Source organism: Oxyura jamaicensis, chromosome 10 (assembly GCF_011077185.1).
Source record: "Oxyura jamaicensis isolate SHBP4307 breed ruddy duck chromosome 10, BPBGC_Ojam_1.0, whole genome shotgun sequence".
Taxonomy (NCBI): Eukaryota; Metazoa; Chordata; class Aves; order Anseriformes; family Anatidae; genus Oxyura; species Oxyura jamaicensis.
In genome coordinates, this window is record NC_048902.1 from 18,047,271 (window position 1) to 18,068,022 (window position 20,752).

At 41.7% G+C, this 20,752-nt stretch overlaps 1 protein-coding gene across 8 annotated transcripts in view; it reads left to right on the forward strand.

The window, feature by feature from the left end:
* Positions 1-1,381: 1,381 nt before the first annotated feature.
* The window catches only part of MEF2A (myocyte enhancer factor 2A), a 90,893-nt gene continuing 71,522 nt past the window's right edge, over positions 1,382-20,752 (forward strand). For 2 of the 8 annotated variants that reach the window (XM_035335703.1, XM_035335711.1), the window contains exon 1: positions 5,105-5,501. The gene's annotated coding sequence lies outside the window, so the exon portion shown is untranslated. Of the gene's footprint in view, positions 1,480-5,103; positions 5,502-6,015; positions 6,149-20,752 lie in introns of those variants that run through there. The other 6 variants (XM_035335708.1, XM_035335707.1, XM_035335704.1 and 3 more) reach the window with 5 other exon arrangements.

Here is a 20,752-nt window from a genome sequence, read left to right on the forward strand (position 1 = left end):
TTCAGGTATTACGGTCTCCTTTATCTATTTCCGTACCTTCTGTTTCCTAACAGTATGGGATACTGACCACACATACTGCAGTCAAATATAGAAATTAAACTTGCAGAAGAAAGGAGACATTTTCTCTTTAATCTCTTGGAAAAAGTTCTAGACTAAAGCATGGTTCTTAAATTGATAATATCCCTTTAAGAATTTATTTGCCAGGTAATGTTAGAAGAAAAAAGACTTGAGGGTCAGTCTGAACATTAGAAAGACCCCCTTTAAAATCAATCTGAAGTCTATATTAGACGTGAGCAGTGTTTGAACATGCTTCCAACTGATAAAATATATTCTACACCTTAAAAAAGCAAATAACTTGATAATCCCTGTGACTTCTAGCTCTTTGGAAAAAGGATGAGTTCTATCCTAGGAAATACTTAATTGCATAAAAATACTAGTTGAGTGTTTCAATATCTAATAGTCATAATATGTGTAAAGCTACAAAAATTATTAACAGATGAAGGATTACTTTTTTTGAATATTGTAGTAAATATATTTTAAAGGGGTGAAATGATATAATACCATGGCAAGAGTAAAATACATTTTAATAAAGAAAATATTGAACATAACTATTTTTCTTTAGATCTACTAAGCAATCTGTGTGTTCTCTATAAGATGTCAAACTATACTGTGCATATGTACACTTTGCTCTCTCTATAAATATACATGTGCATGACACATTTCTAAAAGCAGTAAATGAATGCTGGGGAAACACAGAAACAATGAAGTTCCTAAGAGAAGATTATTTTTTCAAGTTATTAAAAGAAGGTGGCAAGCATTCATGAGGATATGAAAATTTAAAGCCGTCTGCAGGAAACTCTGAAAACCTCTGGTTAAGGCTGCTGCCAAAAAATCTCAGCTATGTTATGTCAGAATGTTTAATTGCAAGCTGCAATTTTAATGAATGGAAAGATATGGCAAAAGCAGGAAGTTTCTGAAGCAACATAGAGCAACCATGAAAATAAAATACCGAAGGTTGTAATCTTGAATGCTGCTGGAAGCAGGAATTTCCATCCACGCTCCCGACTCCTTTTCCTACTGTGCAGAATTTGCCAGCTGTCTGGCTGAAGAGAGGTAAGCTGTTCTGGATATCATCTCCTGGGCTCAAGGCAGCACTTGTTATGTCTATGTGAAGAAGTCAACCTCTTTGCATTTGTCGTCGTGGGTGTTTACAGAAATGCAGCTTAGGAACAGGGGAGGGGAAGCAAATGTCAGAGTGCATTAAATGCCGTATTTTCTTAACTTTCCAAGAAGCTTGCTTGCAGCATGATGTTACTATTTATATCAGGTGTCTTAAACCCAGCTGTTGGTTCATGTTAACATGCAGAATGGTGAGAAAAACCCAGCAGAAGAGTGTGAATCCCAGGGAGACTTGTATTCTGTCATTGTGAAGACCTAGAAAATATCACAAGTTTTGCTGAGATACGGATCACCCATGCCGTAAGTGAGGCATGCAATACAAATATTTTCCGTGTTCGTCTGTGGTATTAGAAGGCCAGCAGCAAAGCAGAAGGAGAAGTACCAAATGCTGCAACAGGCGCCTTCAGATAGCGGTGTCTGAACCCGAGGCTGGAAAAGTTTGAAAGAGAACTTTTACCTGTAACTCAAAACTAGCAAATATACTGTACACCCACATTACAGCATTCTTAGACAAGCTGTGTCTGATCTAATCTTATGTACCTTGGCCACAAGTTCTGGAAAAACAAATATTCCCAAGGCAGTCAGATTACTGAATGCACCATATAACGATGTGGAAATATTAGCGGTTTACAGAGGGCAGTTTATGACATGGATTGAGTGAATTTAATTCATGCATTGTCAGGCAGCTTGGACTTAACTAAACTAAGGAAATCTTTACTTGATTATATCTGTCTTTGGTGGAGCACCAGAGCCAAATAATAGTGTAAGAGCAATACTCCCAACCACAGAGAGAGGTCACAGGAGTTTGATCCAAGCCAGCATTCGGAGAGGGAAAGTCCGTGTGTGCACTGAAGTGGTTGTTATGGGGTTAACAGGGTTACCCGAAGTATTCATGGAAAGGAACCATTATCTGCTCCTCTCTGGCTTCCTGCCCTGTAGGTGGGAGTCCCCCCTTCTCACATCCTTTGTTTCAAATGCAAGTTCCCATCCTGAAATGCTGCTAGTACAATTTGGTTTTGTTGCACTAAGTAGTCCTTTACAACATCTTCATTCATAGAGTACTTCCACCATTGTAAGTGAAACAATGTTAGGAATTAATCTACCCTGTGATTTTAAGAAACCTTGTTTGTAAAAGCTTGTTCTTCTTCCCTATGAAGGTATAACTTAATTGTTTAAGAAATATGCAAAAGCTATATAATAGCCTGTACTCCTCCTGTCCATAGCTTTACAAGTCCCACATTATGTTTTTATACAAAGTTCACTTTTAGAAGCATGAGACCTAAGATTTTTTCTCTAGACCACATGATGAAAAATCTGCTTTCTGGAATATAAGAAACATTTAAAAGGAGGCCTGAGGAGTAGTCATGGTTCCTCTCTCTAGTTTTGTGAGAAGGTCCTTCAATGGAAGTTAAAAGTTAGAGTAGATAAAATTTTGGTGGTAGCACCTCCAAAACACCTTGAGTGGGTTGGTGGAAATGCACAGGAATAGTAGAAATGCAAGGAAAAGCTGTAACAACTGTTGGATGATGATTCTATTCATTTGTGAGGCTCTTTAGTTACAATTAAGACTATTTTCTTTTGTTTTTCCTATAGTTTTTTTTTCATATTTCCTATTTTTGGGGGGTTTATTTCTCCTTATAGGATATCACAGATCATGCTGGCCTGCTATTTGGCCAAGGGAAGAGATTTCAGGTGGTTCTCTTTAGTCTCCTGGTTGTACAGAAGGACAGAAATGTGTTGGGCAGTTGTTCCCTTTTTTCTCACGAGCAATCCTAGCAGATCCTTGTAATATTTTTTCAATTGTTATATTGGCACTCAAGTGTGATGCTCTCTGGGAATCGTGTTATGTTGCTGATTTAATGGACAGAAATTCATTGGTCTTATAAAGATGATATTTTTTTTTTCTCTGTAGTGTGGATTTGCCTTAATCACCCACAGCTTTGCATCCTTTAGATTATCCAGGTGCGTTTTGCCTTTGCACTTGTTCTGGAAATTAAACCTAACACAGAACAAGTCATATAGCCATCAAATCATGTAGTGATTTTAGTTGTTTTGATATATAAATCCTTCTGTGGTTTTATTCGTGTCACCCAAAGGGGTGATATTTTTCGTTTATGGTATTGTGACATGTGAGAACATCTGTTCCCTCCCTCCCACCCATTCTTTTTCACCAGCAGTCCCAAGAGGGGCCTGGAGAAGCAGATGTAGCAGCAAATCACTGCATATAGAAAACAACATCTGTAATTTCAATTGAGTGCCATATTTTGCATTTCCTTTTCTCAATTGTTACACAGGGCAGTTTTTCAGTTGAGATGGGACTGAATTTCAGTGTGAAAGATGCTACTCAGTACCCCTAAACTATCATTTGCAGGGCATATATAAAAATCCCTTGAGCAATACACACTGTGCTTATTCTGCTAGTGCCACTGAAAAGGACAGATTAGAACCAATTATTTATCTCTTTGCCTTCCTGCTCTTTTTTTTTTTTTTCAGTTTAGAATAAATGATTACACGCTGAAAATGATTAATGAGCATTACCAGAAGTCCTTGCTCAGGCCTTGCTTCTGTGTCTTATTCAGACTTCCACTGACTTTTAGAACTTAAGCTTATTGCTTTCATGAGAGGATTTCGTAGTCTTAATCTTTGCAGATATTATGGGTGGTAGGTGTAGTGAAGAACAAGAGAATAACAGTATCCATATAAAAATCAATGGCGTTTGAACTGTTCATGTTGAGAAATGTAAGAAAGCTGTATGTGTTTAAATCTCTTCCTTGTAGGTCAATAGCTATCAGCATGGAAATACATCACTAGATGAAAATTATTTGCATGTTGTCATTTCTCTCTCACCTCCTGCACTTTCCTAGATGCACGGTAAGAAACCGCATGCTGTTTTGAAGGAAAGGTGGATGCTTCAGAAGTAGCTCAACTTCTTTACAGATTTTTAAATTCCAAGTAAACTGTAAATTATAAATACCGATCTTTAAATCTTCTGAGAACTCTGTGCCTTACTGCTTCTAGTTGAACTAAGTAATTGCAAACAGACAGCGGCCATTTATGTTTTTGGGGAATGATCTTGAAGGATCTATGTTTTCCCACCCCGTGGTGTGGTTCGCACACCTGGTGTTTCTTGACTCGTTTTCTAACCCTGTTGGAGCTGGTTTTTGTACCTGACCAAGGAGCTGCCCTTCCAGCTACCCAGATCAGCAGCTGGTTTCTCTTTTCCACAGGTTCTGGTGTCCCAGAGCAGAGCTGTGTGCATTCCCTCAGAGCTACCTTGTGTGAGGAAGAAGCCCTAGAGCATAGATTTTGGGCAAGTTAACTTTATTTGGTACGAAATTTTTATGTTGGGGTCATTCTCCACCTTTCTGTGAAGGAGAAAAAAAAATCACACGTTTTACTTCTCAGCTCTCTTTCCCTCCTTGAAGCCCACGTAACGTCAGCCGGCCCCTGAGGGGGGACTGACGGAGGGCACCCAGGGGTGCCCCTGTCCCTGCCCTCGTGTGGGCCGGGGGCGGCCTGGCCCTGACATGGCCGCAGCCGGGGCGGGGCGGGGAGGGGCGGGGAGCCGCAGCCGTTGCCCGGCAACCCCTGGGCACAGCGCCGCCGGCCCTGGGCGCGCACCGGGGCGTCACCTCTGCGCATGCGCCGCCTCTTAGAGGGCGGGGCTTTTCTCCGTGCGTCATTCGCGGCCCGAGAGGGGGGGGGGCTCGTCCGCCAAGGCCTGGAAGGAGGGGGCACGGCCGCCGCCTTCCGCACCGTGTTCCGCTGGTGATTGGCCGCCCCTTCCCCCTCCTCCCCTCCCATTGGCCGCCCTCCCGTCACTCCAGCCCTCCACGTTTCGCTTAGCCCCGCCCCCCGGCTCTTCCCTCCTTGGCGCCGCCCCCCCCCCCCCCCGCTCCGCCGCGGTGCCCTATCGGCTGGCGGCCCTGCGCCACGGGGGTGGCGGCCAAGGACGCGGGGCCGGCCGCTCCCCGCGGCGACACAAAGTAATCCGCCCATGCCGGCCCCTTCCACCGGGCCGCCTCCGGCCCCGCCGCGGGCCGCGGGCTCCCTGCAGCCTCCCCTCGGCCTCCCCCGTCGCGCCGCCCCCTGCTGAGCGCCCTCCGTCGGGTCCGGCGGGCGGGGCCCGCGGCAGGATACCTCTGGGAGCGCTGCGCGCTGCGTCTCTGAGGAGAGAGCGGCGGGGGAAAGTAGTTCCGGCCCGCCCGGGCCTCCTTTCCCAAAAATAGCGCCCAGCGCGGATCCGTGCGCCGGCGGCAGCGGCTCCTCAGGAGGCTCCGCGGGCGGCGGGGCGGCGGCGGGCGGCGAGGGGCCGCGGGCGGGTGAGCGGGGCTCGGGGGGCACGGGGAGCGGCGGGGCGGCGGTAGGGAGAAGCGGGGGGACAGGGTGGAGGCCTCTAGGGCCTGGCCCCAGCCCCCGGTCCTGTCACCGGCCCCCGGTCCTGTCACGGCGGGGGGGGGGGGGGCGGGCCGCGGGGCGCCGCGATCCCCCCGCGGCCTGCCCGCACCCCCCGGGCAGAGCAGGGCGGCGGGGTGGGGGCGAGGCCTTAGCGAGGGGCGGCCGAGGCTCCTCGCCGAGGAGCGGCGTCTTTTGTCCGGCTGCGAGGCCACCCGGGGGGTCCGCGGGATGAGGCGGAGAGCGCCGGGGGAGGGGGGGTCGTAAGGGAGGAGGGGGCGTCAGGGACCCGCCGGGTGGGCACCGTGTGAGGTGAGCGAAGGGCTGGGGGGGGGTCGTGTCCGGAGGAAGGAAGGAGGCAGGCAGGGAGGGGGGCACGGCTGGGCGCTGCCCGCGGGGTCTGCGAAGCCACCCCCGGCACAAGGCAGGAGGGCGAGGGCGAGGCTGCTCCGCTCCTGCCCGGGAAGGTGCCCGGAGTTTGTGGAGTTCCGACGCGGTTTTGGTTGCCTTTGAGATGCTGGGTGGCGAAGGGAAGGGAATTGTTCGCGAATTATTATAGCGAACCGTTTGACAGGTAATGAATTTCGGAGTTGAAAAGCAGGAGTTTCCTGGAGGAAACGTGACAAGCTCAGAAAGGTTTTTCTTTTTTCTACGCTCAGCGTAAAACCATCGTGTTGCTGGGACCGAATATATCGGGAGCGGGAGGGAGGAAGGGGCTTGTGGGAAGCGCAAAGAGGCAACAAAAAGGAAAAAATTGTAAATAGTAGTAAGGGAAAAATATTGGTTTTGGTATGGAATTGGTGATATACACAGTGTTTCTTTAAAACATCTTTCAGAATCTGGTAAATTTTGATGTAGCATAAGGAAGGCTGTAAGCTTTCAAACTTCATTATATTGTGTCGACACAAAATTGTTAATTATGTAAGTCTTTTGCTCTTAGGATCTAGATATCTATATTTTTATAGCCATTTCTGTTGGTTTATCGATAGCTAGTGCTTAAACAACCTGCGCAAAAACTGCAGCACCTAAATATTCTATCCTGTCTATTTTATTTAAAATCTCTGTCTGTATCTCTTCCACGTAAGAATGTAATCTTTGTTTCTTCTCCTCTCTAAAGAGCTCTTTCCATTTGGGGGAGAACCATGAGATGAGTTTTTAAACTATTTTTTTCGCTTAGGTGCTAGAAGGTGTGCGAAATCATATGGTTTCTTAAAATTACATAATTTAGATGAGTCGTAATGAAGGATGCAATTTTAACACTTTGGGTTTCTAAAGGGCGTAACTGCCAAGTGGTATTTTTAAAATTCTGTGCTTGTCTAACTAGCAATACGAAAATGAGAAAAGGGGAAAAAATATCTTGATATGAAGGTGTCCAAATAGCGGTACCCAGTTAGAGGGTCTTTTGTTTGAGGGCAGTCGGTCTGGAATTTAGGAAGGAAAATATCCTAGTGCCCTTGTTAGTTTTTTTTTCTCTCTGTACTTCTGTTCTAAATGTGCAGTTGACATAGTCCACCAGTAGTAGTAGAAGAGTGTCATCAGTAAAAGAGAAAGATCCTGCAGTGAGAGGGATGGGATCTACTTAGGAGCAATTTTAGTGCAGATAGCAGGCTCTCTTTCTGCCAGAGCAGCCCATCTTAAACCACTTACAACGTTCTAGTATTGCTTGTGTTTTATTTGGGAGGAGGCATTCCCAGATTGTAAACTGTGGAAGAAATATGTTAGTCTTTAGCTTGTACATTTGTTTGTTTTGCTCCATTGTTTAAACGTGTATTTAAGAAATTATAATTATATTTTACATCCGTGAGTGGGTCCACAGAATGCTTTGTATATGGTTAGGTATCTGGATTTAGGGTGCTGTAATTTCACACAATGTTATTTTCTTCCACTGTGGAACAGGAGAAGAAATAAACTAACACTGACTGAAAGAAGCTAAGTGAACTGGTCTGTGGAATTCAGTCAGGTTGGACTAATAGTATGGGAAGGACTTGGACTAATAGTATAGGAAGGAAGGCTGGATTGAAACTTGAAATAATTCTGGAGAATAAAGCGGCTTAGTGTGGCACAAGACCTGCCTTAGTTACAAACCGTATTTGAGTCGAAGTGAATGTGGTTTACCTTAAACTGGTTACTGTGGGCAGCAAAGCTTTTGCAGGGTTTATTTTAGAAAGTTAGCCAAGTTTCTCAGATAACCTGTTGATGTCATTCTGAGTATTCAGGGCCTAAGTGCTGCTGCAGGCACCAGAAGCAGCCTGCAAGGCTGTAAACAATGCCATACCTCCTTGCCTCCCTCAGTCCTGCAGGCACAGCGAACGCAGCAGCTGGTTAGTTCTGGCTGTTGTGGAAGTACTGTCGGGCAGCACTGGGAAATGGGAAAACCTGGAGTAGTTTGTGAGCTCATTTTTTTTGTCTGAATAAAAAATATCTCAGTTTTGTAATGTGTGGCTCATTATGCCTAGTATGTCAGATGCTTGTGTGTTTCAGCTTTTTTTTTTTTTTTAATTTGTTTTCTAAAAATGTAAGTTGTCACACTTCTTCACCTTACTAAAATCTGAATTTTTATTTTTAAAGGCCTTATGATTAATAATTCCTGTAAAGTTTGGGCATTGGGCCTATTCTGGCATGACAGCAGCCTGATACCGTGGGCAAAACACCGGGACTTGCTTTTCCTTTTCATTGAAACCACCCTTAGTTTGCTTTAATTTGAACAGCATGTGCTGACATAAATGCTGTGTAACTTCTTAATGCACAAAGTGGCTTTATTTTTTACATATTTCATTTTTGAAAAATACATTATTTAACATATTTAATAATGTGTTCTTCAATTGATCACATGGAACAAAAGTCAGAATCTCAGCCCATGGTAATATGGGGGAGCTCTGGTGTCTTGCATTCAGATTTGATTTCTTCAGCTCTGGTAAAGGAACCAGAAAAAATAAATGCATCGTTCCTCCTTCATATTTCTTCTTGTATGCTTTGCTGCTAGTGTAGAAAGGCGGATACACCCAATATTTGAGTTGAGCAGGCAATATGTTACTGAAGTGGTACTGAGCAGGGGTGTAGTTTAATGCTGTCTCCTGTCAGACAAAATGACCTCGCCTTTGGAGCCTTTATTCAGGTCCTGAAATATTTAAATCTTGATGAGGTTTTCCCTGAAAGTTTATGAAGTGCTTTTGGTGTCTTGTTCAGCTTGTAAGATTACAGCAAGACATTCTTTCATTTGCTTTTTTCGCCACAGTTTATCCTATTGATCTTCCAGTAAAAAGAGATCAGGATTTTTTGGGGGGGAGTCAGCTAATCAAAATAGGTTTTAGATTGTTGATCCGGTATCTAATGAATGAACAAAATGGCATTATTAAGAGTTAAAGACAAGCTTCTGCTGTGGAACAGTTCTGACAGTTATACCTCCCCCTGTTAGTTCTGTGCTCTGTGATAGGGAACCAGCTAATAATACCGCTGTGGAGGGTGAAGTTGGTAGTCTGCAGTAGTGCTGTCTGCTGTATTTATTGTAAAGTAAGCAGCTGATCTAGGTCGCTACCTCTTACACCCTCCCTCACCTCATACGTTCTTGTTTTAACACTTGTTCTTTCAAGTTACAGCTTATGGAAGTAAAAGAGAGGTTTTTATTTTTTCTTTCACATTCTCCTTATTTTGATTATGAATGCTCTTGTTTAAACTTGTATTTAATGGTTCTGTAAGAAAGTTCCTAAAGAGAAACCCATTCAAGTTAAATCTGGAAAAATCACCCCCTTTGTTGTCTGCTCTTCCATTTGATACTGAAGGGGAATTACTGTCCTGCAAGACAGCTCGGTTCCTGACATTTCTGGCTGGTCTGGTCTCAGAACTTCTATGCAGAGGAATATGGAACCTTTTATAGAGAAAATGCTTGGGTGTTAGCCCCGTGTTGTAGCAGTACAGGTGTGCCCATGTGATGAGAAGAAAATACATCCTTCTTAACAAGAGCATGATTAATTGAGCTGTTTTTAATGGAATTACCAGTATTCCATGAAATGGTTGTTTAAGGAATCATTAACATTATTTCATGGAATGTGTATTCAAATTCCTCATGGTGCTTAATTGGGTAGGTGTCCCAGTTATGTTCATCTCTGTCCCTGAAGAGATTTTCTATGCTGCTGAGGTCCTTATGGACCAACCCAAAGACTTGAGGGTGTGTTTTGTATTGCTTTGTGCCCAGTAGGGGTTTCGTTAGTAGCTATTAAATATTGTTACAGCCTATTATAAGCATATTAAGTTAAAAGTAGTTTTAGGAGTTAGCAGCTGAGCGTAGTTGTATAAAGGTGATTTAAAGAACTAAATAACTGTGAGAAAAATGTGTTTTCATTCACTGTAGTGGTTGGAGATACCCCAAAAAGGGGGGGGTGGAATGGGCATATCTTTGCTTTTGATACTTGTATGACAATGACTAGGGGAGAAGGATTTTTTTCCATTTCCTTTAAATCCCTGCAAGAGTTCTTGAAACTCGGCCTCATTTGAAAACCAGATTGCTTCCAGTATTGTAATTTGGGACTGCATGGATGGGACTAAGGTTATTTTTATTGTTTGAAAGCTAACCACAGACCTGTGAGGATCCATAGGAGTGGATGCGTTGTCATGATGCATGTACTAATACTTGTAAGCTGTGGTCAGTCTCAATGTTGAGTGCTAAACCAATATACATAGGCCTGATCTTGTTATTTTCTGTGATGATTTATGATGCTTGGAAGGCCAAGGGAAATAAATAATTAAACTTTTAGTTATAATTACGTAAGCACATCTATAACCAAGCTGTGCTTTGGTTGAGCCGTTAAATGTTCCTTTCATGATGAACCTGGCATAGAGAGTTGAGAGAAAGGATTCAGGGGTGATAATTTTGGTATCCCTTATGATGTGTAGGAACATAGTGCAAGTGTAAAAAGATGGGTGTGGAGGAACTACAGTTTTAAAAGGAGAGAATCAACAACCAGGTTCAACCTCAGTTGAACCTTGAGGGAGGGATGCGTGCATGGACACACAGTGAGAGGTCTTGAAGTGCAGAACAGACTTGTCTTGGTGAAGCGTCTGTTAGAGACCACTGAAAGGTGTCAGGGTGAAGTGAGTCTTTTTTTGCTTTTTGCTTTGCTCGTGCAAAATTTGTAATACTTGAGGAGGCTGAGAAAGAAGCAGGAATAATAGCAATGAGGGCTTTTCTTTCCTCATGTATCAAAGAAAAGTGACAGAACTTCTAAGCGAGCATCTTTCTCCAGATATTTTGAATTGTATTTCGTTGATGGTCTTAGTGGTGTGGAAAGCTTGTATAGCATAGCTCAGAAGCATTGAGGTTATCAACATTAAGGATGTCTTTTTTTTTTTTTTGGTATCATTCTTTCACAGCAACTGCCCTCTTCCTGATATGACTGCATGCATCCTGTTTTAAAAACTGTAAGCTGACAAGAATGAGTGCTAGTAAGCTGGTCTGTACAGCAGTTGAGAAATGGTGCTTTTTCCATTGTGAGCTTTCAGAGCACTGAGTCTGCCAAGGATATTTAAGAAAATTGGATGTTCCCTCGTCACTGTGCTTGTGTTGTGCTGTCACACAGTGAGGGTAATAAGCTAAATTTTTGAGTAACTGAATATTTTTCCTTGAAGGTATTAAAATTTATGTGTAGTAATATGAGGTTTTAATTGCAAACAGGATGTCTTAAATCTGCACCCAGAAGCCACTTTGTTTCAGAGTAAAAGAAGGGAAAGTAAAAGGTATGGCAGAGATACAGTATTTCATGTGATGTGTGCAGAAAGGGAAGTTGCTTTTTCCTACTTTTTTTGTGCCTGTAGGCTGTAAATTTATCTTTGTTAGTCTGGGTTGGATGATACACTTATTAGCTTGACTAGTCGGCTTTTGGGAGTTAAAGTTTTGGATTGCAGAAGGATTTCCTTTGAGTCTCCTTGATACCCTCTCTGTTCTGTTTCTGTCAGAGCACCAGGGCTTTTTTTTTTTTTTTTTTTTTTTCTTTTTGGTCCTCTTGTTCTCCTTACCTTTGTTCTTAGCATGTCAAATGGTGGTGTCTTCCTTTTTGTTCCTGAAACGTACATCAAGATGTCTGCTTTGATGTTGGGCTCAGCTATGGAAAAAAGTGCCAGCGGTAAAGGTATCAATGGTTACCACAAAGAAGTGCTAAATTAAAAAAAAATATGAGGGAAGGAGGCAAAACTGGCTGGCTGGAGAGAGATGTGGCAGTAGGTGGAGGCAGGTATTCGCTGCATACTGGAGGTGTGGAACGTGAGGTGTTGTGCAGTAGCTCTAGTTCGTAACACAAATGCTCTGAAAATTCACAAGGAGTGTGTAGAGCATGTAGTAACATTGCTGCGTATCAAAGAATAATTTCCAGTTTTGTGTAGGTGGTTATTGTTGTCTTTGTCACAAATACGGAGACTGCTAATGACTGCTAACCGGGATTGTTGTCAAAAAGTACTGGGGAGCTATCAACAGAATTAACTGACGTTTTAGCATATTTTTGCATTTGACCAAACCCATGTTACATAACTAGCTAGAAATACAGCACGCTTGTTCTTAATGGAGGCCACAGAAAAATTCAAGTTCTCCAGACTTTGTCATGGGTTTACTACGAGTTGAAATGTGAGGGGAGGGTGGCAATGGCAAGAGTTACCATAAGACGCTCTTGTCAAATAATGTTTTGTTTTCCTTTAAAAAGAAGCTATTGCTCAATGTTTCTCTCTATCACTTCATGCTGTTAATTCAGTAGCTTCAAAGAACTGATAAAATGTGGTGTTGAAATGATAGAAATTCTTGGGTTTTAAGACATAAATGGTTGATGATTGTTAATGCTGGAATCATTTAGCTCCTTTATGAAAATATGGGGAAAGCCCTTTCAAAGACAAGTAACTATTTTATTGCTTGAACAAATTATGTGAGAACTGACCATGTCAAATGCTATCACTGTCTTTTCGTGCTGAAAGATGCTCCTGGTGAACTCCGAGTGTTTTTTTTTTTTTTTTTTTTTTTAACGTGTTTATATCTACACAGGGGACTTGGATTCACAGTGAGGTGAAATCAAACCTGACAACCCGCAGTTCCCCACTAGCTGCTCCTAGTAAATCTGTATGCAGGGCATTTTTGCGTGCCCTGTATGCCAGCCTTCTAGATCAGTGGGTTGCAGTCTTTTTTTCTGTTTGTCTCTTCAGCAAAAGCACAAGGGGAATCTACAGAGTCCTGTAACTGTCAAGTTAAGCCGGTGACATGCTTGCTTTTACAGTTAGCTTTGGAGGCTGGCCTAGATTAGTCTACGAAACCTGTTGTCAAGTGCGTGAGTGTTTACAGTGAGCGCTGTTGTGCACTAGCACAAGATGCTTATATAAAAACTTGGACCAGATTCTTTCAGAAAATAACAGCATATGGTCATTCAAAAGGGGATTGAAATTTTGAGTATGAAGAGGCCCAGGTAAAAAAAAAAAAAAACAAACAAAAAAAAAATGTTTTTAAAATGGAGAAAAGGACTTGCCCCATGCTTATGATCCCAGCCCAAAGTACTGTGTGGTCATGTTAGGAGCCCCTGCAGCACCCTCTGGTGATCCAAACATGCTTGTGCAGCAGTTGGGGTCCTGCCTGAGCTTCTGAATGAGCCTAGCCATTGTGTGTTGGTGCAGGGCTGAAGGACGTGCTTTAGAACAAGCTTGGGCTACAGCCAGCTTGATGTTAGTGATGGGTGCTCTCGGGTTTCTCTGCCTTTTTTTGTCTTTACCTTCTGATTTTTTGTCTAGAAGGAGACAGAAGTCATTAAAAGATCTGTAGACTGTCTTGGCAATATCGGCTCTAGGCAAGTGTAACGAGTGTGATTTCATGAGATGAAGGGCTTCCAGCATCATGGCTGTGTTGCTCAGGAGCAAATGCAACATGGTATGGGGAAGAGGGAAGGACGCAGAGAATGTCTATTAAGATTGTTGTTCTGTATATTACAGCCCATTTTATGTATGATGTTAAAACATGGCCTGCAGAAACTGAAGTTACCTTGTTACTTACCCAATATGAGAAGTGCTAAACTTAAACCTAGTCTAAACAAAATAGTAAGGTAGTAGTTCTGCAAGGAACAAAACTTGCAGAACTTTTATTTTTCTTTATTTTTTGACTCTTCCATTATTCCCTGATCTTCCAGAACTTTCTTTCTGTACAGTGCATTTCTCTTAAATCCATTATCTTAAATGGCCGCTAGCTGTGGCCGGGCTGGGTAGGGGTGGCTGCTGCCTGCCTGAGTAATCCAGCAGGAGTTGCTGCCTCTCACATCGCTGCAGATGAGGTGCTTCACTTGGGGTGTGTGCAACTGCCAAGTCCAAATCTCTGGAGCATTCCATAAACTCTTAAAAATAATTGATACTTTACTGCTGCACTAGGTTGAAACTGAAGCTATTAATGAGGAAGAATAGACTGGGCCAAAGGAAATCTTATTTTATTCAAGCAGGCTGAAAAAGCTGTTGGTGATAGGTCATTCTTCGAGATTTTACTGCCATTATTGATAATCCTTTATTCTGAGATAAACAAACTCTTATTTCTTAGAAGTTTTTATTTGATTTTATGGAAATAAACTCTTAAAGGTAGGACCACTTCAAACCATGCCTTTGATTTCTTATTTTGCCTTGCTTTTAGTGTACTTGATTTGATCTAAATGTCATAGTGTGCTTTGATTCATTTGTTCAGCAAAGTTCAATCTTAATAGATCTTCAGTTTGATGATGCCTACTTAAAAGTATATGGGAGGATGTTAGTAAAGTATACATGATCTCTTAACCAGAGAGCCTGGTCAGGTGGCCATCTGCAAAATACTGTAATGGTTTGGGGATTTTGTGTGCAATATAGGATTTGTTTCTTGTGATCTAGAATTTGAGCTCAATGGCTTGTGATCGCTACTGTCTGTCCTCTGTTGCTATTTCCCTTTTCAGACTTCGGACCATAATTGTATACGATGGTTTTACACCAGTTTTGGACAGCAGTTTGCTTTGCTTCTGTGTGTGTCCTGGGGATGGGGGTTATGTCCTGAGCAAGAGGTTATTTGCATGAAAGGAAGGCAGAAGACCTGTTTGTCTAGAAACCATTCAGATTTCTGTTTCTGTGCCACGTGCATAATCCCCTGCACTCCTCCTCCCTTGCAAGGAGAAGGGGAGCTAAGAGGAGGGAAACCCTGTTTTGTTCTTCCGAGACATTGATAACTTCATTAAAATTCCCAGTCCCCTCACCCCCCGTATGTAGGGCTCATATCTGTGTTTTATTGACGACTTCCTGGATACTGTCTTTTTAGCATGGTATTTATAAGGCTGAGTTGTTCAGTATCAAAACCTACCATGGTGTTCCCGAAGATACTGGCTGACTAGTTCTCAAAGGACGTTTCAACCTGCTTTTCCATCATACGTTCTTCTGATGAAATGTTAATGAGAAGATGATCAGATAAACTTCTTGAAAACCTGGTACAACGTACTCTCATCAGCTAAGGATTTTTCTTCGGATCTGTTTCATTTAAGGCATCTACATTTGTTTCTGTAGCTGTCTGTCTTGCATGAGTGTAGATAATGCCTATGAGCAAGCCACAGAGATTGTGGTATGTGGTTCTTCTAAGGTTTGGATTACTAATTTTCTGAAGGCCTAAGGAACAACAGCCCTTCATGTGAAGTTTCTTTTGTGCCTGTTAAATCTGTTAGAAGCAGGATAAAGTAAGTATTTGGATATCTAAAGTCACTCTCCCAGCTACAATTCTGTGTTCCTATCTGATGAGGAGCCCTCCAGGCTTCTTATCTTCAGTAGCTGAGATCACAGTTTTTGCCTCTGACCTATCTGTGCTTTACTGCTTTTAATTTTTCATGGACTCTTCTCTTTTAATCATAATGGCTTATAACGTGCTGCACTGGCATAATTATTTTATCCTAAAACAGTCTGATCTGGTAGCAGTGTTGGACCAGGAAAGAGACAGCCAGCCCAGCAGTCATCAGGCACTCAGGGGTGCATAAGCCTTTGGGCCTCAGGGGAGGAAGGAAGGAGTAGGTTAGAGTCTTTCAAAGCTCTAATGGGGTCCTGAATGTGAATGTTTCAGCCCACCTGTGTATTTAGATGGTTTTCTTCAGGACTTTGTGATGACAGTAACTAGACAGGATCACTTTAAAAATTGTTTCAACAAAGATACAAGCAATGTAGAATTTAATAGAAAGACCAGTTCCTCAGATACCCCTTTGCTTATTTTTTTTTTGTATTTGTAACTTGCTCTATCAACTCTTACACTTGAGAAGGAGTGAGCCTTTCTAATTTTAGCTTAAGTGCTTTCTTGTTTTGAAGTTACAAGTATTTCTGGTTTCAGACCTTTAAATTTTGAAATATCCTACTATTAATGTATCAGCTTACCTGGGACTATGCGTCCAAGTTTGATTGCCTTCTACAACTCTTAGCTTGCCTTTTCCATTACAGTCTCCTTACAAATACAGATTTGGGCAAGGAAACAGGGCTTATAGTTATATCGATTCTGAAAGATAAAGTAAGCATTTAAAATGCATGCTTTTGGAAGAGCTTGTGCTGCAATTGTCTTTGTAGTTACTACATGATTTGAGGGATTAGAATACTTCTTATTGTTATGTAGGAGAAGGAACTTGATATGAAATACATTCAAGATGCTGTTTGCCATGTGCTTTATTTCATGATTTCTGGAATGTGTTTAATTTTGATCTCTGTAGAAGAGTACCAGAGTACCTCTTTTTCTGAAGTTGAGAAAAAGCAAAATTATGTGCCAAATTGCCCAGCTTTTTGTTGATTAAAATCTGATTTCAGCTCTTAGTGTGATACACGTAGTCATTTGGTGAAATGCTTAGATCCTTACTAGCTGGTGTTGGGGAAACAAACACTGGCGGCTCTGGACTTAAAGCAAAAAATGTTCCATTATTTCAGTATGTCAAATGATTTTTAGGGAGTGTTTGTTCTGTTTTTGGTTTGATAAATCTGCTCGTTCAGGAGTCTAAAAATTCCTCTGCACTTACAAGTTTGGGTCCTGATTTTTTGATCTCAAGCCCTGTAACAAAACTTATAGAAGTGTTTTCTTATGTAGCAGTTGAATTTGTACTTGCTACCTGGGCTCCCTTTGAAAGACTAACTTGGACTCTAACAAGCAATTACAAAAATCCACCTGGAAGTGAAACTCAAACATTATTAGGAAAATTTGATTTTCTACTACTGCCCATGTGACAGGTAAATTCTATACAGTATTTTCCACCCAGGAAGTGAGAAAACTGGTTTTAAACACTATTGTGTGTGTTGAAGTCTTGTGCGTGCTGCAAGATTGTTTGAGGTTTTCCTGTAAATTGCAGCAACTTGAGAAGTCTTGAAAGTAGTTTATTTGTAAACTAGCTCAGTTTTATTTTGCTGGCATTGCTGGCAGTCTCCTGTATGCAGATAGAGTTACAATAAATCTAAAGATTGGGAGGTGGAACTCGCTTCTCTTCCTGTTATGGCTATACTTCACAAAAGCTTGGGATGGCCATCATTTTCGTACGGTTCAGTTAGGTAAAAACAAAATGGTTCTGGTTACACTTCTAGACCAGATTGGATGAAGTCAGCTTGGACTGTGAATCTAGTACAACTTTTGAAATGCTTGATGTCTTTTTTCATATTTCATTGTTTCTCCTACAGTCATTAACTGTAATTACAGTGAGATTGCAGTGAACCTGTTTCACTGTTGTGGCTAAACCCTTGGCTGTAGTGATGATGTAGGTGGTGGAGATCCTACTCCTGTATTCTTCTGTAGTGTTGCCTTGTGCCTGTTACATCTGTAATGAAAATGCTGTAAGCTGTCCTCATTGCCTGTGTGCTTGTTCATTGTTACAATATTAATATGTGTGTCTTGGAAGGATTAGTACAGAGATTATTAGAAGAGGAAGTCTAGCACAGAAACACATCCTTTAGACTGCTTGAAACGTTGGAGAATTCTGACAGCATTCCCACAGCAGTGAATGTGTTTTCTTCTAAACACATTAGTCAGATCTTGCTGTTGTTTTCCTTATAATGCAGCATGTTGGCTGTATTATAGTCTAGATACAAGTTGCCCTAGCAAAAACTTCTAGAGCTGTGTTTAAAAAAAAAAAAGTTGTTTTTGGAAAAAAAAAAAAAAAAAAGCTAACAGGTTGCAGTGGTCCCTCTGTATGTGTGTACAGAACTTTCTTCTCCTTTATGGATTAGAAAACTTACTTGAGTGGCAGTCTTTGTCTCTTTTTCCTCTGCTGTACTACCACACTAAATTGTCTAACTTTTATTTTAGGGAGACAATATGAGCACAATAAGTAATTTATCTGAGTGATACCTGACTGTATTATCATTGCTTAGAGAACATCTCTACAATCCTGCATTGCACAACTCTGCGTATCTGTGAGAGAGCTGCAATACATAATGAACTCAGCTCTCCGATCTAACACATGTAGCTCTAGATCTGTACTTTCACTGCCACTCTTAATTTCCAGAATGCCCCAGTGTGTTGACATGCTCTCCTGGATTCCCAGGATTTGAGCACAAGTGCAGGGAGCACAGGCGGCGTGCTGGCGGTCGAGGGGCAGGCACCAGGGGAGCGGTGTGTCTGGTAGGTCTGTGCCGTGTGCTCAGACATGTTACAGGCTCACAGGCCTTATCTGCATTTTGTGCACAGCAGCTTCCTTGGCTTATCTTAATAATGCTCACATTTGAAAGACTTGCTGAGCTACTCTGCTGGAGAACGTATGATGGGAAAAATATTACTAATTAGATCTGTCTTTAAGATTAGAAACCAAATTCAGGAAAATAGTCTTTTAGTCTGTTTAGCTAGAATTGCTCAGATCCCCTCCTAGATCAAAGGTAAAGCTATATTGTGATTAAAGGTGTGACTGCAATTTGTGTAGATAAATGTATGCAGGCTACCTTTAAACTAGTTAGTTTAGTGTAGCTGTGCAAGTCAATGACATGTTAGGATACCCACGGAGAGAAAGTATTTGCTTTGTTTTTATCCCTACTGCTTAAAAATCTGTGGTGTCACAAAGTGCTCTTAATTGTAGTCCCTAAAGAGGACAAAGCTGTTAATGCAGAATATTTCTTAAGAGTTGAATTTGTCATCTGTTAAGTGTTTGAGAGACTGAGTGTGTTCAATTATGACTATTTGCTAGTGAGAAGTGGGTGGCGATGCACCTGCATTTGGAGGGGGGCATGTCTTATCGCGTGGTCTCGTGTGGTTTGTAGCTGTGAATTCCTGTTTCAGCTCTTGTTCGCATCTTTAGCAGAAAATTACTGAAACTGATACATTCCAGTAAAACAAGTGACAGCCAGCACCAAGCAACTTTTACTTTGTTTCTTTATTAAATGTGGTTTGGTCATTTTCTTGTGTTGTGAGAATGTATGATTCTCAAGGTTCTTGATTTAGCAGAAACTGCTTTATAAAATGTCTATCAAAATTGGCATAAAATGCCTTCTAGAGTAGGCTTGAAATTCGTTATAGCAAATTTACATCAGTTTTTTAAAGTAACACTTTTTTTTCCATATACACTTAATTTAGACCGTTAGACTACATTGAAGTTTGTGGCTTTCAGTAAAACTTGTAGCTCCAGAATCTGTCTGTGCTCCAGATCGATTCTCCTGTTGGGAGAAGAAAGCTTTGACTCTGTCGGCCCTCACAAATCATGAGAGCTGGTGAGCTCAGGGTTCACTTGGGTCTCTGTGACAGAGGCTTCTGTTGAGCACGTCCAGATCTTGTGGTGCTGATAGTGGCTGGCTGGTGGTGGTAGTTCTACTGTGTTGTTGTTAGACCTGACCGAGTGGGTGCATGGCTCTGAGAGGTCTCAGTTTTAACTGTGGGGCTTAATTCTGCAGAGTAGAACTTCCATCGGCTCCTTAAGGAAAAATACGGAAAACAAAATAATTTTCCAGTGAGTGCTGTGTTTTTCCATTTGTTCTCTGTTCTTCAGCTGATATCTGTAGGTTAAATTACAAGCTTCAGTTGTTGTCTGGAGGACTTTGCTAGGCAGTTGTTTCAGCAGCAAATGTTACTTTTATTGCCCAGCCTAGCTTTGCTCGAGTGTTTAATTGTTGAGGAAATGTAAGATTGGTGCTTTGCCTTGCCATTGAACTTGGTCCATTGCTTTCTGACCCTGGTGCAAATACCTTAAGCCTTGTCTCCCTGCCTAGGTGCAGGTTAACAATCTCTAGTCCTGTTCTGCTCTGTCATGCGGACAAGAACCATATTTTGAAGAGGAGAGGTGGTGTGCCATGTGATACAGGCTAAAATGAAGTGACGTAACCAATTGAAGCTATGTGGGGTGTGACTTGGTGTGAGGATTTGGAAGAGTGAACGTTTCAGACTCCAGCTGTGTATTCGAGCCCCAACTTTTCTGCCCTTCTCTGCTTTTTCTGTGGCTTTCATTCATTTCATTTCCCAGTGGGTAGATAAAAGTTTTCTGTTAGGTTTATCTAGTAAATCTGATCTACTCTTAGTAACTATATATTTTTTTCTTTTCATAGTATTCCCCCTTCCGCTTCTGATTTGTCATGTAATGCTCTCAAGAATACAGTTTCAGATCAGCCAGCTGCATATATCACATGAACAGGGCTTTATTCCTTGTTTCCACTTGGTGTCTGGAAAAGTCTATGCTCCCAGACTGACCAATTATATATCAATACTTTCAGGTAATAAAACACTTAAATCTTAAAATCTGCAGAGTTTTACGTTTTCTGCGTCATGTTTTTATTATTAATCTTGTTTGGGTAGATTTTGATTTCTGTTGTTGCTTTTTGTTTGTTTTCTGAAATAAGAGTGAACTGTAACACATCAAACAGTTGCAGATAATGTAATGCCAAGTCTCCACTAAGGTCAGCATTTTTTAAATATTTTGTGTAATACTGAGCGTTGTTCTTAATCAAAACACGCTTCAAATGATCTGTAGAACCTTAATATTGTTTGCTTGGAGTAGAAACATTTGTATTTCAGTGTTTATTCGTGAAATATCAGGTATCAAACTTCTGAATGTGTTGTGTACTTTTAACGTGCAGTTATGTCATTGTTGTTCTGTAGTGCTGTGACTTTTTAATAGTTGGTCAGAGTGGTATGTAATTCTTAAATCATCAAGATGGAAATAAGTTTTCAAATATGATGTAATGCCAAAATGGGCTCAAGCCTGATGCAAATGAAGTGATCGCTTAAGTATCTGAG